The following is a 13,419-nucleotide window of genomic DNA, read 5'->3' as shown; positions in this document are numbered from 1 at the left end:
TTCTTTCTTCTTTTTCAATTCTTCTCCTTCCTCCCCTTCTTCCCTCTCCCTTTCCCCTTCCCCTCTCTCTCATCCTCTTTCCTTCTCTCTCTCCCTCTCCCCTTCCCCTTCCCCTCTCCCTCTTCCCCTCTTTCCTCCTCTCCTTCCTTCTCCCCTTCCCCTTCCCCTCTCCCTCTTCCCCTCCTTCCTCCTCTCCTTCCTTCTCCCCTTCCCCTCTCCCTCTTGCCCTCTTTCCTCCTCTCCTTCTTCTTCCCCTCTCCCTCTCCCCCTCTCTCCGTCCGTAGCAAGTTGCACCTCGAGCAGCGTCTTGCAATACCGCTGCGTGAATTGCCTTGGCCGTGATAAGCGACGTTTTGGGGAGAAAAGCGGAGGGGGATTTTGAAGGCGCTTGCTAGTTGTGATTTGTTTCGTGCTGTGTCATAACACGTTTATCTAAGTGTGTGTGTGCGTATATATATAATATATAATATATATATATATATATATATATATATATATATATATATAATATATATATATATATATATGTTATATATATATATATATATATATATATATATATATATATTAGGTTTTCTAAGTGTGTATATATATATATATATATATATATATATATATATATATATATATTATATATATATATATATATATATATATATATATATATATATATATATATCTATATACACATATATATATATTTATATACACATACAGACACACACACACACAGACACACACACACACACACACACACACACACACACACACACACACAACACACACACCACACACACATATATATATATATATATATATATATATATATATATATATATATATTATATATAATATATATATGTATAATATATATATATATATATATAATTATATATAATATATATATATATATAGATAGATAGATAGATAGATAGATAGATAGATAGATAGATAGATAAATATTGATATATACAGATAGATATAGATATAATATGGATATTCATATAAACATGTATTTATATTAAGAGGTAGATAGATAAACAACAATCTAGAATACAGTTAGATTCAGATACATACACATTACGTAAACCAACTTACTCTCACGTATGAAATAATACGCAACCTCCCCCTCCTTTAAAAAAAATACTTTATAAAAACCCGAAACAATAACCCCCCCCCCCCCACCCCATTATTATAAAAACTTTCCCTAGAGATAAAAAATGACCTCTGTTTGCCCCTTGGGGGGGAAGGAAAGGGGTTTAAAATTAATGTGGAAAAAAAAAAAAAGAGTGGAACCCCCTTTTTACGGTGGGGGGATTTTCACTGTTTTGCGGAGAAAATAATATGAGTGCAGTCTATCAGAAGATAATATGTTTGCAGTCTGTCACGATGAAATTATTTGTGCAGTCGCCACGATAGAAATATTTGTTAGTCTGCACGAAGATATTTTTTGTGTAGTCTGCACGATAGATAATTTTTGTGTAGTCTGTCACGATAGATTTATGTTGTCGCTTCACGATAGAAAATAGTGTGTGCAGTCGTCCGATAGATAAATTTGTTAGTCTTCACGTAGAGGAATGTATGTGTGAACCCAGCTTTAATATGGATGTGCTGAAATGGTATCCCAATGTTATTCATTTACTTTTATTTTCACATGACTTGGAATTTTATGTTTTGTACACCCTATATTCCCACCACACACAATACATAAAGTGGGGGTCCATTGCTTTACCGTTTGTTGTCTCTCGTTGCCACACTAGAATCAATGTTGTGTGTCTATCCCTTCCACAGAGCTATGCATTTTTGTAACATACCTTTCATCCCCAATGATTGTTATGTTAAGCACGGACATGCCATCTTTAGCCCACGTAGGAGATGCAGGAGACTCCCTGGGGGGACCCAAAGGGAAAAACCCCTCGCTCCTTGGCGCAGCCGTACTCCATAAATATATAATAAAGGAGTCTTTTCATTTTGGGTCGCACCTTACACCTAAGCTCGCCCCTACAATACTCTTGAGAGCCCATCATTCGGCTCTTACAACTGGGCTTAGCGGGATTTTTGAACTCCTATAGCCCTCCGAATTTCCTGTCCGCATTAACAGCACACCTGCGAGACGCAATATTTCCCATAGTGTGAGCCGTCCCCCTGACGAGATGTCCCCAAAAGGGGGAAAACCGACGTTGTCCGCTTAGTGTGAATCCGACACAGAAAGTCACGCCACTTCAAACCGCAGCTGACCCCTAACACCTGTATATCTGTTGCCGACAACGCGGAGATTTTAGAAGAACCCCAGCGGGACCAGTATCCCCAAAGGGACACGACCACCAAACACTACACCAAGCGAGTTCCTCGCCAGGGGATTCATCCACGCGTCCGACCAAGCAGGAACAACACCACCCGTGACGTCGGCCAAGACCTTGCTCACCCCGCAGCGCCTCAATCTCCCGCAGCCGCCGGGGGGGGCCGCTCTCTGCCTCGCACCCGTGCATCCCCCCAAGCTTCCTCGCCTCGACCGCACCCAAGACCGAGTGTAAAGGTTTGAAAAAAATTTGGGTGATCAATGTTAGCTTTCCTTATATATTTTTTTTTTTTTTGTGTTCAATATTAATCTCGATTTTTTAATGTGCTTTAAGTTTTTTTGTATTCTGCTTCAGTTCGTTGGGTGTTCATTGCAGTTTATGAGTTGCCTAACTGATTCTCACTCGACGTATTTTGTATTACCGCCCCCTGGGGATGCTTTTCCCCTCAGGGGCCCCGCTCGCTCCCCCATTCTGTGACGCCCCTAAGAGGGTTTTCCTTCGGGCCCGCCGTTCACTATTTTAACCCCGAAAAATATCGCAGTCTCGGCATACGTTAGCACTCATAAAACTAGCAAATCTCGATACTGATATACACACCGGTCACCAGTACTTGCGTCGTCTTAGTTTCCACGATTTTTTGATTATGGGGGGGACCATCATTTAGAAACCCCAGGGGATATGTAACCAGCTTTATATATGTGATGTTGTGAAATTTTTATCCCAATGTTATTCATTTATTGTTATATTCTACATGCTTGCGAATTTTATGTATTGTCACATGCCTATTTCCCCCAACACCACACACATACATATAAGGTGCCCCTTTTGTTTTACCGTTTGTTCGTCTCTCGTTGCCACACTAGAATTTCCAATTTTTTGTGTTTCTACCCCTTCCACGAGCTATGCATTGTTGAACAGACCCTTCATCCCAATGTTTGTATATGTTAAGAGTGATCTATGCCCATCTTTAGCCCACGTGGGAGAGGGCAGGCAGACCCCCTGCGGGGAGCCAAGGAGAAAACCCCTCGCTCCTTGGCGCAGCCGTACCCCATATTTTATATAAAAAAGGATCATTACATTTTGGTCGTCTCCCTTTACACCCAAAGCTCGCCACCTCCATACTCTTTAAAACCCCATCTTTCCCGGGCCTTCAATGGCGTTATACGATAGATAATAGTAGTGCAGTCTGTCACTAGATAATATTTTTGTGCAGTCTGTCCGATAGTAATATGTATGTGCAGTCGTCACGAAGTAATAGTTGTATGTGCAGTCTGTCACGATAGATAAATGTATGTGCAGCTGTCCGATAGATAATATGTATGTGCAGTCTGCACGATAGAAATATGATGTGCAGTGTTACAAAGATAAAAGTATGGCAGTTTCACGATAGAAAATTTTATGTGCAGGTACACGATGATAATAAGTTGTGCAGTCTGTCACGATGAAAAAGGAAGTGGAAATAACAGTGTTGGTTTTAAAATTTAAGATGATATTTTGAAAGGGTGATGATGGTGGGGTGGTGACAAACTTTACCAAAATTATCATTTTTGAAGGATCTATCACTGTTGGTATGAACAATATCATTACCATCATCATCATCACCATCATTATCATCATTATCATCATCACTTTAGGGATAAGGAAGAAGGGGGAGAAGTGAAGTCACTAAAGAGGGGAGAAAGAAGGAGGAAGAGAAGAGGAGAAAGAGAAGGAGGAAGAGAAGAGGAGAAAGAGAAGGAGGAAGAAGGGAGGAAGAGAAGAGGAGAAAGAGAAGGAGGAAGAGAAGAGGAGGAAGAGAAGGAGGAAGAGAAGAGGAGAAAGAGAAGGAGGAAGAAAAGAGGAGAAAGAGAAGGAGGAAGAGAAGGAGAAGAGAAGGAGGAAGAGAAGAGGAGAAAGAGAAACAGGAAGAGAAGAGGAGAAAGAGAAGGAGGAAGAGAAGAGGAGAAAGAGAAACAGGAAGAGAAGGGAAGAGAAGGAGGAAGAGAAGAGGAGAAAGAGAAGGAGGAAAGAGAAGAGAAGAGGAGAAAGAGAAACAGGAAGAGAAGAGGAGAAAAGAAAACGAAGAAGTGTGGAGGGGAAGATGAAGTCAAGAAGGAAAGAGAATGAGGAAGGAGCCGAGGGGGGGGGGGGGTGAAGTCACGAACACGCTTCAAAATATCCCGTTGAGTGCGTGATCCATCTTCCGTGACTGTCCAATCCGTTCGGGTTTATGAATGAAATATTGCGTATAATTTTCATTCATTAATTTTGTTTCCTTCCGTGACTAATGCAAGTGTTGTGGATACCATATGTCTGGCGTTGGTGTCGTTTTTGTTGTTGTTGTTGTTGTTTGTGTCGCTGTTGGTGCTACTGTTGATATTGGTTTTGTGTTGTTGTTCAGTGAAATTAATAATGATAATAGTAATAACAATAATAGTAATGGTACTGATAATAATGATAACAAATCGAGGATAATATGGAGCGTAGTGATAACTAACAATTATAACAATGATGATAATGATAGCAATGGTAACAGTAGTAATAATGATAACAACACAAACACAATATCCTCTCGTTACATCCTAAACACAGACACAGAACTCCCTACCAGAACCCAAACAAGGCAAAACACAAACAAATAAAAATGAACGTACTGTACACATGAAAAGTTCTTTCAAAGCACTAAAACAAAGGAGTTTTCAAAGGGACAAGTAAGTGACTTAAAAAGGGCCCATGATTATGTCTTTATGGAGGCTTATCATCGGCTCATAATGAGGTCTCTAAATGGGTTTCTAAAGTACCCATAACGGGAGGTTTTATAGAGACTCAAAGGGTTGTTTTTTTCTAAAAAGTGTTCTTGGGGGAAACTTAGGAGTCAAAGGGGTCTCTCACAGGTTTCTCAAAAGTCTTTCAAAGGTCTCTAAAGGTATCTAAAGAGGACTCTCAAAAGTCTCTCAAAGGTCTTTTAAATGTCGCTATAAAATCTCTCAAAGGACTCTCAAAAGTCTCTTAAAAGGCTCTCAAGTTTCTGAAGCCTCTTAAAGGTCTCTCGAAAGCCTCTTAAAGGTCTCTCGAGAGCCTCTTAAAGGTCTCTCGGAGGTCACTGAGTCCCAAAAAGGCCCCCCGCCCCGCCGCCCCCTCTGCTCCCCTCGCGCGCGGAGCCGACGCGCGACCCCAGCCTGTGGCTTCGGGCCGCAAAAACCCGGGGCCAATTTCCCTTCCCCCGCGTGCCACAGCCGACACTTTCCCGCGTGTGTTCGGGCTTTGCCCTTTGGCTCCCTCCTCTGTGTTCTTCTTCGTTTGATTTATTTATTTATCTATTTATTATTATCATTATTATTATTATTATTATTATTATTATTATTGTTTGTATATTTGTATTTGCTTATACTTTTTACTGTGAATATAAGGCTGTCTGTCTATCAGTCTCTGTATATATATATATATATACAGAGACAGATAGACAGGACAGCCTTATTCACAGTAAAAAGTATAAGCAAATACAAATATACAAACAATAATAATAATAATAATAATAATAATAATAATGATAATAATAAATAGATAAATAAATAAATCAAACGAAGAAGAACACAGAGGAGGGAGCCAAAGGGCAAAGCCCGAACACACCCCCGGGGGGAAAAGGGGGCTGGTGCAGAGGGGAGAGGGAAAATGCGCCGGTTTTGCGGACCAGAAGCCAGCAGGCTGCGGTCGCGCGTCGGCTCCGCGGCGCGAGGGAGAGCGAGAGGCGGCGGCGGGTCGCGGGGTCCTTTTCAGGCATCTCAGTGACCTCCGAGAGACCTTTAAGAGGCTCTCGAGAGACCTTTAAGAGGCTTTCGAGAGACCTTTAAGAGGCTTCAGAAACTTGAGAGCCTTTTAAGAGACTTTTGAGAGTCCTTTGAGAGATTTTATAGCGACATTTAAAAGACCTTTGAGAGACTTTTGAGAGTCCTCTTTAGATACCTTTAGAGACCTTTGAAAGACTTTTGAGAAACCTGTGATAAATTTTATTGATTCCAACAGTCTTATCAGAACCCTCCTATAGAGATCTCTTAGAAATTCCTTTAAAAAATAGCGTTTCAGACTCTTTAAAGACCCTTAGACTCTTAAGTAATTCCACCAAGAGACACTTTCAGAAAAAAAACAACCTTAGAGGTCTCTAAAAACCTCCCGTTATGGGTACTTTTAAACCCCTTAGAGACCTATTAGAGCGATGATAAAGCCCCATAAAGACATAATCATGGGGGTTTTAAGCACTTACTTTTCCCCTTTTAAAATCCCTTTTTTTAGGTTTTTAAAAACTTTTCAGGGTACAGTACGTTCATTTTTATTTGTTTGTGTTTTGCCTTGTTTGGGTTCTGGTAGGGAGTTCTGTGTCTGTGTTTAGGATGTAACGAGAGGATATTGTGTTTGTGTTGTTATCATTATTACTACTGTTACCATTGCTATCATTATCATCATTGTTATAATTGTTAGTTATCATACGTCCCTATTTTCCCCGATTTGTTTTTCATTTTTTATCAGTCCATTATATTATTGTTATTACTATTACATTTAATTTAAAAGAACAAAAAAACACAAAAAAAAAATATCAAACAGTAGCACCAACGCGACACAAAAAAACAACAAAACAACAAAAAACGACACCAAAAGCCAAATATGGGATCCCCAAAAACTTTCTTTGTCACGAAGGGAAAAAAAATTAATGAAAGAAAATTTTACGCAAATTTTATTTTAAACCGAACGGATTGGACAGTCACGGAAGATGGATCACGCACTCAACGGGATATTTTGAAGCGTGTTCGTGACTTCACCCCCCCCCCCCTCGGCTCCTTCCTCATTCTCTTTCCTTCTTGACTTCATCTTCCCCTCCACACTTCTTCGTTTTCTTTTCTCCTCTTCTCTTCCTGTTTTTTTTTTCCTTCTCTTTCCCCTTTTCTCTTCTCTTCCGTTTCTCTTCTCTCTTTTTCCCCTTCTTTTCCCTTCTTTCCTGTTTCTCTTTCTCCTCTTCTCTCCTCCCTCTTTTCCTTTCTCTTCTGTTTTCTTTTCCTTCTCTTCCCCCCCTTTTTTCTCTTCTCTTCCCCCTTCTCTTTCCCTTTCCTTCCTCCCTTTTCTTTCTCCTCTTTTCCTTTCCCCTTCTTTCTCCCCTCTTTGTGACTTCACTTCTCCCCTTTTTCCTTATCCCTAAAGTGATGATGATAATGATGATAATGATGGTGATGATGATGATGGTAATGATATTGTTCATACCAACAGTGATAGTAGTCATTACAATAATGATAATTAGGGAAGATATTTATCACCACCAACCCCCTCATCCCTTTATAAATATCACATTAAAAAATTTTTAAAAACCCAAAACTGGGATATCACTTCCTTTATCATCGTGACAGACTGCACATACTTTTTATCTTGTGATACACTGACATACTATTTTTACGTAAGACTGCCCTTTCTTATTATCTACGGATACACTGCAAAATACATATTATCTATCGTGAAGATGCACAACATATTACTATCGTGACAGACTGCAATCATATTATCTATCGTGAAGACTGCAAAACATTACTATGTGACAGACTGCAAAATATTATCTACGTGACAGATGCAATACATATTACTATCGGACAGACTGACATACAATTATCTATCGTGACAGACGCACAAAATATTTTTCTATCGGACAGACGCCCCTACATATTTTCTATGTGATAGACTACATTGTAAAAAGCCCGGGAAAGAGGGTCTACAAAGGAGGAGGTGGCGAGCTTTGGGGTAAGGTAGACGACCAAGATGTAAGATCCTTTTATTATTAATATGATGGAGCGGCTGGCCAAGGAGCGAGGTGTTTCTCTTGGCTCCCCCCAGGGAGTTGCCCGCCATCCCTACAGTGGTCTAAAAAAGGGGAAGTCACGGCTTAACATATGCAATATTTTTGAGAAAATATGTTACAAAAAATGATAGCTCTGTGGAAGGGGATAGGGGCAACACAACAGGAATGTCTAGGTGGCAACGAGAGACGAACAAAAGTTAAAAAATGGACACATTTTATGTATGTTTGGGGGGTGTGGGAATATGGCATGGCAATACATAAGATTTCGCAATCTGTAGAAATAACAGTAAATAGAATAAATTGGGAACAAATTTTAGCAAAATTTTTAAAAAAAAAACCCCCCCCCCCCAAAAAAAAAAAAAACAAAATTAGCGGGGTTACATATCTTCTGTTTTTCTAAATTGGGGGTCCCAATTTTTTCAAAAAACCCCCCTGAAGGAAAAAACGAAAGGGGGCGGACGGGGTGGGGAAGGCCCCCGGGGTAAAACAAGTATCAGGAAATCTAGTTAAAAAATAAAAGCAAAAATATTGAAACTGCGGAATACCTTCAGAAAATAAATAAGCGGTAAAGAAACCGTTTAAGGGCGGTCACAAATTTTTCAAACCCCCCCGGGGGGGCGTGCGGGGAAGGGGACTAGTGCCCGGTAACAAGGGGGCGGGCCCCCCCGGTGAGGGGGGAATTGGGCCCCTGCTTTACAATCTTGCGCGAACCAGGTTTTTCCCCCATGGGGCCACCAATTAAAATTTGGGGAGAAAGTTTTTGGCCACCGGGATATTAGGGGAAAAAGCAAGCTTTCAAACCCCGATTCAAATTTACACTCGGTTTGGGTGGGGGTTTCGGCGGGGGAGAGTGGGAAAATGGCCACGGGGCCTTTGGGGGACGGCCCCCCGGGGGGAGCGGCCCCCGGGGCTGACGGGCGGAATTTGGGGGCGCTTTTGGGGTAAAACAAGCTGCCAAGGTAAAACCGGAATGTGGGTTCGGTTGGGGGGCGACTGGGTGATGAACCGATGAAGGGTCCCTTTTTAAAATGTGAGTGGCTGGCCCCGGGGGGGTGTCCCCGGTCCCCGCGGGGTTCCCCCATCTCCACAGTGGGGCAAAGATGGGGTAAAGTGTAAATATGCAAATGGTGATGAAAATCGTTAAAAAAAGCTAGCCGGGAAGGGGTAAAAAACCCCCTTGGAAGCAGGGGGCAGGGAGGAAAAAAATGCTCCCCATTAAGTATTGGTGGTTGGGGGGAAAAATGTGCTTAAAATTCGAAAAGGAATTAAACGATAAAAGAATTAAATGGGTACACATTTAGAAACCCAAATATGTTACAAATAAATATCACTATCGGAAGGTAAAAAAAATTTTGACCTGCCAAATTTTTTATGGGACGCTGCCCAAACATTTTCTTGTGCGACTCCCCATTTTTACGTGGCAGGGGTACCAAAATATTATCTTGTGGAAAAGGACTACACAACATAATTTTTTGTGGAGGGCTGCACAAATATATTATCTATCGTGACAGACTGCACAAACATATTATCTATCGTGATAGACTGCACATACATATTATCTATCAGTCCGCAAAACGAGTGAAAATCCCCAACACCGGTAAAAAAGGGGTTGCCACTCGTTAATTATTGTCCACATTAATTTAAGCCCCTCTTCCTTCCCCCTCAAAGAGAGGTCAAACAGAGGTCAATTTTTTATCTCTATGGGAATGTTATATTAATAATGGGGATGGGGGGGGGGGCGTTATTGTTTCATGGGTTTGATAATGAGTATATTTTTTTTAATGGGGAGGGGGGAGGTTGCGTATTATTTCATACGTGAGAGTAAGTTGGTTTACGTAAGTGTGTATGTATCTGAATCTAACTGTATTCTAGATTTGTATTTGTTTATCTATCTACCTCTTAATATAAATACATGTTTATATGAATATCCATATTATATCTATATCTATCTGTATATATCAATATTTATCTATCTATCTATCTATCTATCTATCTATCTATCTATCTATATATATATATATATATATATATATATATATATGTATATATTATATATATATATATATATATATATATACGTGTGTGTATGTGTATACCTATACATATGTATGCATGTGTCTGTGTGTGTGTATAGTATATATATATATATATATATATTATATATATATATATATAATATTATATATAATATATTATACATATATATATATATATATATAAAATATATATATATATATATATATATATATATATATATTTTATATATATATGTGTGTGTGTGTGTGTGTGTGTGTGTGTGTGTGTGTGTGTGTGTGTGTGTGTGTGTGTCTGTGTGTGTGTGTGTCTGTATGTGTATATAAAAATATATATATGTGTATATATATAAAAATATATATATATATAATATACATATATATAATATATATATATGTGTTTTTATATTTTAAAATATATATATATATATATATATATATTTTATATATACACACTTAGAAAACTAATATATATATATATATATATATATATATATATATATATATATATAATATATATATAATATATATATATATATATATAAAATATATATATTTATATATATATATTTATATACATATATAATATATATTTATATATATATATATATATATATATTTATATATATATATACGACACACCCCACTTAGATAAACGTGTTATGACACAGCACGAAACAAATCACAACTAGCAGCGCCTTCAAAATCCCCCTCCCCTTTTCTCCCCAAAACGTCGCTTATCACGGCAGCAATTCACGCAGCGGTTTTGCAAGACGTTTCCGAGGTGCAACTTGCTACGGACGGAGAGAGGGGGAGAGGGAGGGGGGGAAGAAGAACGGAAGAGGCGGGAAAAAAGGAAAGGGAGGGAGAGGGAGGGGGGAAAGGGGAAGAAAGGAAAGAGAGGGAAAGGAGGGCAAGAGGGAGAGGGGAAGGGGAAAGGGAAGAAAGGGAGAGGAGGAGAGGGGAAGAGGGGGAAAGGGAGGGGGGAAAGAGGAGGGGGAAGGAAGAAGGGGAAATGAGAAAAGAGGGGAAGGGGAAAGGGAGAGGGAAGAAGGGGAGGAAAGAGAATGAAAGAGATTAGAAAAGAAGAAAGAAAGGGGAGAATGAAGGGAATGAGGGAGAGGGACAGAGTAAGGGGAGAAAGAAAGGGGGAGGGAAAGAGGCCAAGGAAGTGGAGAATAAAAAGGGAGAGGAGGAAAGAAGTACAGGAAGGAGAGAAAGGGAGGAGCGAGAGAGGGAATGAAAAAGGAGAGAAAAGGAGGAGAAGGAAAGGAGCGAAGTTGAGAAGGAATGAGGGAGAGACAAAGGAGAAAGAACAAGAGAAAAAAGGAAGGAGAAAAGAATAGATGGAAAGAGGCGAAAGAGGAGGAGGGGAGACGGAAGGGAAGAAGGAAAGAGGAGGTAAAGAGGAAGGCGATGAGAATTATAAAGAAAGAGAAAATCGAAAGTAGAAAGAAGAGAGGCGAGGGAAGGGAAAAAGCGAAAAGGGGAGAGGGAGTAAAGGAGGCTACGAAAGAGAAGTGAAGAGGGAGAAAGAGAAGGGAAAGGAGAAGAGGAGACCACATGCAAGAGACAAACAGGGAAGAAGGAAAAGGAAAGAAGAAAGAGAAGGAGAAGGAGAAGGAGAGTAAGGGAAGGAAGAAGAATTGGCCGCGAAAGACGGATATAAGTGAAAGATGATAAAAGGGAAGAGAAAAAAGAAATGCAAAGGGAGAGAAAGAAGAGATTAAAACTAAAAAGAATAAACAAAGAATAAAATTGGAATAGTAAAGTAAAGGAGAAAAAATTGACAAATAAAAAGGAACAAACAAACACACACACACACACACACACACACACACACACACACACACACACACACACACACACACATATATATATATATATATATATATATATATATATATATATATATATATATATATATATATATATATATATATATGTATACATATATGTGTGTGTGTGTGTGTATCTCTCTCTCTCTCTCTCTCTCCTCTCTCTCTCTCTTCTCTCTCTCTCTCTCTATATATATATATATATATATATATATATATATATATATATAATATATCATATATTTTATATATATATATATATATATATATATATATATATATATATATGGCTATATGGCCACCTAGCTCGCCTCCCTATGGACGACCGTGTCCATCAGGTTGTCTCTCTGCGAGACAACTCTGGCTGGAGGATACCTGTGAGACGTCCCAGGAGATCATGGCTCGGGCAGCTCGACGAGACCTGTCGCGAAGAATTAGAGATGGGCCGAGGGCCTGCCTGGAGACTCGCCTCGAGGGATCCTCGTGGCTGGAAGCGAAGGGTGGATGCGGCCAAGCGCCCCCGTCGGCGTTAACCCCTTGATGATGATGATGATATATATATAAGTATATGTATATATATATACACATATATGAATGGATCATATATAGAGAGAGATAAATATATATATATATATATATATATATATATATATATATATATTATATATATATATATATTATATATCAAAATATATATAACTATATATATATTATATAAATATATATATATATATATATATATATATAATATAATATATATGCATACATATATATGTGTGTTTATATAATATATATTATATATATATATATATATATATATATATATAATAATAATATATATATAATACATGTATTATAATGCAACAAAACTTAAACAATGACATTAACAAAATCAAACCAAAAATAGAAGACAACAAAACGAAAACAAAAACAACCGTAGCAACAAATCAACAACCCGCAGATGAGCCGACGGTCGACGTACAGTTGCGGCAAAATCTTCCTTTTCCGTATTTCCGTTTTCTCAGCCGGACACTCGGATCGGACACGGCATTCTTAATTGCAATGTTGAGGGGATGTGCAGCTGTTAATTACCGTGATGTTTTTTCCAATATGTCTCGTTCCTGTTGGAGTTGTGGCTGGGGGAGGGGTAAGGGGGGGGGGTGGAGGGGGGAGGGGGAGGGGGCGGGGGCGAGGGAGGGGAGGGATGGGGGCGGAGTTTGTTTTGGTTGGGGATAACGGTGATTTTTTTTTTGTTTTTATGTCTTGTCTGGATTTAGTCATTTAGAGATTTCCTTTAGGTTTCTCATGGATATTTTATTCTATATTTAACATATACACACTCATACATAAGTGTGTACATATGCGCATATATATATATATATATATATATATATAAAATATATAATATATATATATATATAAAAATATAATAT

At 38.9% G+C, this 13,419-nt stretch overlaps 1 long non-coding RNA gene across 1 annotated transcript in view; it reads left to right on the top strand.

Annotated features, from left to right (window-relative positions):
- LOC119599045 overlaps window positions 1-13,419 on the top strand; it is an 86,154-nt gene that overhangs the window by 34,877 nt on the left and 37,858 nt on the right. The window lies entirely within an intron of this gene.

The sequence above is a fragment of the Penaeus monodon genome, chromosome 42, assembly GCF_015228065.2.
Source record: "Penaeus monodon isolate SGIC_2016 chromosome 42, NSTDA_Pmon_1, whole genome shotgun sequence".
Taxonomy (NCBI): Eukaryota; Metazoa; Arthropoda; class Malacostraca; order Decapoda; family Penaeidae; genus Penaeus; species Penaeus monodon.
Note: the sequence above shows the minus strand (reverse complement) of the source record. Positions and strands in the feature narration are given on the sequence as shown.